The 4,596-nt window shown below is 30.4% G+C and overlaps 1 long non-coding RNA gene across 2 annotated transcripts; it reads left to right on the plus strand.

The window, feature by feature from the left end:
* The first annotated feature begins 471 nt into the window (after positions 1-471).
* On the plus strand, positions 472-3,179 carry LOC111014772 (uncharacterized). 2 transcript variants are annotated; one of them, XR_002601944.2, is made up of 3 exons: positions 472-1,222; positions 2,458-2,639; positions 2,722-3,179. It is a non-coding gene; the product is annotated as an uncharacterized LOC111014772 (long non-coding RNA). The 2 variants fall into 2 exon arrangements; XR_015788335.1 differs by having other exon boundaries at positions 2,458-3,179.
* Positions 3,180-4,596: the final 1,417 nt, after the last annotated feature.

Genomic DNA, 4,596 nt, shown 5'->3' on the forward strand with positions numbered 1-4,596 from the left:
AGTGAACCAAAACGATCACTTTTTAAAAGTACAAGGACTAAAACGAACATTTCAAAAGTACGAGAATTAAAATGGATAAAAGTTTGGAAAATAGGATCAAAAATCTAATTTTTATTTTTAAAAAACTCAGGGCACGTTTTGGAAATAATAAAAATGTGAGGGATTAGGGGTGAAATGAGAGGAAAATGGTGGAAGTTGGTGGGGCCCAAAGAAGGAAAGAGTGTGGAAAATGCAACAAAATAAAAAACAAAAAGAAACTCAAAAATATTTTATTAGATATATATTTTTTTTAAGAAAATTGTTATTGTTAATGGTCAAGGGCGGTGTGCCACGGGCGTTGGCTTTCAACTCAAACCACTTCACAAGTTTGACTCTTTCTCATCCCCATTTCCCTTTACTTTCCTTTTTCTTTTATCAAAAAAATATATAAATCTAACTTTTTACCTATCCGAACTCGTATCAAATACTTCACCAACTCAAATATTGGCTTAGCTTAATGACGTGGGTGCTGGAGTTGATTTCTAGCCTCACACCTGGCATATCTCGATTTTGGAGGATAAAGATACACGTGGTAAGGTCGTTTGCTTGCTTTAGTATTAAACTTTGATATCGAGCCGACGCCCTCTAAGGCCGAGTCGATCAAGATTCTCTTGGTTCTGCTCCCATTCTTTGATCGAACCGACCTAAACCTACTCGATCCAGCCTTATATTTCGACATACTCAACGACAGCACGCCGCGATCCACGGCAACCTTGCCTTGGGATGATAAGGTCGTCTGCTTGCCTTGGTATTAAACCTTGATACTGAGCTGACGCCCTTTAGGATCGAGCTGATCAAGATTCTCTTGGTTTTGTTCCCATTCTTTGATCGAACTGACCTGGACCTACTCGACTCGGTCTAATTCCGACAGACTCCACGACAGCACGTCGCAATTCACGGCAACCTTAAAGAGTCGTTAAGGTCCTATTGAAAACCTTGTCGGAGACCCTGCCTATATACAAAAGTCATTTGCTCCAATTTCAAGTACGTGAATACAATATTCCTCTGTAGATATTGCTCGAGTTCTTCTTAACTTGGATGTCGGAGTGTTTTCTGTCTTGCAGGTCTCCTGTTCGGTTCTCTCCAACTCGTCCTCCAGGTCATCTTTCGGTTCGAGCCGAGGTTCGCAGGCTTGGTCATTTTTGTGATCAAACAGCTGGTATCTTCGACCAAAATGTCTAAGGTTCGAATCTCCACCCTCACAAATTCTTGAAAGAAAAAATTATGCTGCAGATGCACACATTTATTCATTGGACTTCTTATTCTATCGATGGATTCTATCGTTAATTCTTTTCATTCTTTTACCAGCCAACTAACTTTGAATGTTCAACTACTTTGATCAACAATTGTCAATTGAACTTCGATTTAGACATTTTAGTTCTTTTGCAAGAAATGTTTTTTATTCAACGTGTGGACAAGAATTTCAACCTCCAAATTTTAGGTAAAAAAATATATGTCTTAATCAGTTGAGTTATATTCAACTACTTTTACCTATTCGAACTCGTAGCGTTTCACCGATCTAAAACCTAAATATAACTCAACTGAATAACTTACGTATCCTTTCTCCACTATCACAAGTAGTTGAACTCTATATATATGCAAGTGTTTTTTTAATTCAAGTAGACGATGATTTAAACCTCCATTTTTTTTTAGAGATATGCTCGAAGTTGACAGTTTTTCGATAAATTTCAACATCAACATTATTAATTACAATATTCTTTCTTTTTCTCTCACCAAATACCCCTTTTAAAAATAACTAAAATGTTTGTGGTATTCATTGCTACCTGAAATATTAACATAGAGAGAGAGAGGCATTGACTTCTTATACATTAAATTTATTTAGGAGAAATATATAATAAATTTGATATTGTAATTGAGAGTTTTTTTTTAATAATAAATAAGGCCTTCCCCACCTGAAAACAGAAATGGGTAAAATATTAAACCAAAGTTTCATATTTGTACATAGTCAACTCATCCCTCATCAAAACTTTATAGAATGTGACATTTTTCTATTTTATTTTTTTAAAACAATAATTCACTCTCATTGTTTTCATTTTTTTAATAACAAGTTGCCAATTAATTCATGGTTTTCAGCAGTAATCTGAATCTTTTAATTTTTATAATAGGTGTAAAATATCAATATAATTTTAAAATTGGATTCTCCATATCTACAAGCAATGGGTAGGAATTATATATAGGATGAGCTATAAGAGTGACAAAAACATCGACATGCTTTTCGAAATTTTAACACGAATGTGTCTCACGATATATAAATAATGCCGTGATGAGATTTACCCATTTAGTTTTCAAAACTACTACATGAGAAGAGTCAAATAATTTATGATTCATAATCTACAATATACTCAAACTTATATAGTTGAATCAAATACAAGTCTAATGTTTCATTTTTGTTGTAAGTGGAATCAGAGCCTGTCACGTAGTCCTCCCACTCGAAAACATGTGTTAGTGACATGACTCAAATAAGTTGAGGACGAGACGAGTCAGGTGAAGTCACCTTTGATCGATCCTGCGAAAGCTCAGCTCAACTCTGACTTGAAACCACATATGACATCAACATGAAACATCGAAACGGCAGAACAGTTATGAAAGATGAAGTTCGTTTCGAAGCTCGCCTTGACATCAGTTCGAATTAAGTGCTAACCTAAGTTTTTTTATTTGCAGGCCATCAAATCGACTTAATTTAACATTCACCTCAAATCAGTAGCTGATCCTTCGTGTCTTTCGCAATCCTATATAACAATTTCAGTTATAAGTTATTTAAAATACTTCGTACAAATTTCATAAACCTTTAATAATGAAGTACAATGGAGGATGCTTTCTCAAGCTTATCCATAATAATTTTTTTAATAAACCGAAAGAAAAAAGAAAACATTGTATTTTGTCTTGTAGTGAATTGGAATATGCAAAGATATGGTTCCTTGAATCGCAAATTCAGGAGATCAGAGAGAACCTGACCATTGAAATTATCCAATTCCAATACAAAAATTAGGGATTTTTCACCTTAATGTAATATAATAATGTCTTATTATTCCCTATTTTATGTTTTGTTTAATTTGTTTGGTTTTGTAGGCTTAAATTGATTATTTAATAAAATATGATATATGGCCATTTCTCACGGATTTATTAGATTAATAAAGTCTATATAAAAAATCATTATTGGTGGTTCATTGATCAAGTTTTATAGACATTTCTTGAAGAATAATAATATTAAAAAAATCTTATCTATTAATATTATATTTATATTAGTGATATTTTGTTGATATATTTTGTAGATTTTTTACGATACAGTAGAAATGTCGATTCACTTCTTCTATACCGATGCTAAACCTATTGGACACATAAAAATGTCAATATATCGATGAAAATTGAATACTCTAGTCTCATTTGATGAAGTAGAACCCATACGAATTTGAACTATTATTAAATGAATAATAAAAAGTTTTAATAAAAAAAGACAAAGCCTTGGAACAAAATGAGAACATTTGAAAATTGAGATCATAATATAAAATTCGAAAGTTTAGAGATTAAAATAAATTAAATTTAAAAGTTAAGGACCAAAGAATATGAAATAAATTTAATTTTATACATTTTATAATCTATTAATAATGTTACATATATAAAAAATAAATTTATATATTGACAATAATTTTTTTGTATATTTATAGATTTTTTTATTTTATATGGTTCATAAATATAAATGAAATACCCACGATTTCATTTTTTTTAGTACAACATCCAAAGGTGGAGATTCAAAAATACGATAAAAAAACGTCGGAGATAGGTGTCTTAACTAGTTAAGTTATGCTCAGATTGGCCACAATCTTGATCTTAATAGACTTGTATATAGAAAATTTTGTAAATAAAATTACATGCTAATTATAAAAAAGATATGCCTATATTGTGAAATACGCTTCTATATGATAAAGCTATATGTTCCATCCAAATACTTATGTTAAATAATATTGTATCACAATTTAAAATATAAAATTTTGGTTAAACACAAATTTATTTATTTTTTTAACAAAAATACAAATATATTAATGCCCTTCAAAAAAGATTATACATTAATGAATCAAATTAAAGCTTATTATGAGATGTATAAGAACTTATTCTTGGAAATCATGGTGTGTAGAGAATTGGATTCCTCTCCCAACACCACATAGAATTTCATCCAATAATGTGATAATAGTGAATTATTAGATTCAAATCACATTAAAAAGTGGAGAAAAAACTACTAATTTATTGTATTTTAATTTGCCATAGGGTTGAGCACTAATAACAATAGTCTTCAAAATATTCATTGATCCACTTGAAAATTAATGGGTATAAGAAAAAAAATACTATTTTCATCCTGTCAATTCGGTTTATTTTGGTCCCTCAACTTTTAAGATATTCATTTTTTTCATTTTAGTCCATCTACTTTTAAAAAAAAAAAATTATTATTCTAATCTTTGTTAGCAAAATTTTAACATAAATTATATACACCAACGAAAACACTTTAATATAAGTTATGCACACATTTCAAAGAATATTATA

Source organism: Momordica charantia (assembly GCF_013281855.1).
Source record: "Momordica charantia cultivar OHB3-1 chromosome 10 unlocalized genomic scaffold, Mcharantia_2.0 BLBB01000010.1, whole genome shotgun sequence".
Lineage (NCBI taxonomy): Eukaryota > Viridiplantae > Streptophyta > Magnoliopsida > Cucurbitales > Cucurbitaceae > Momordica > Momordica charantia.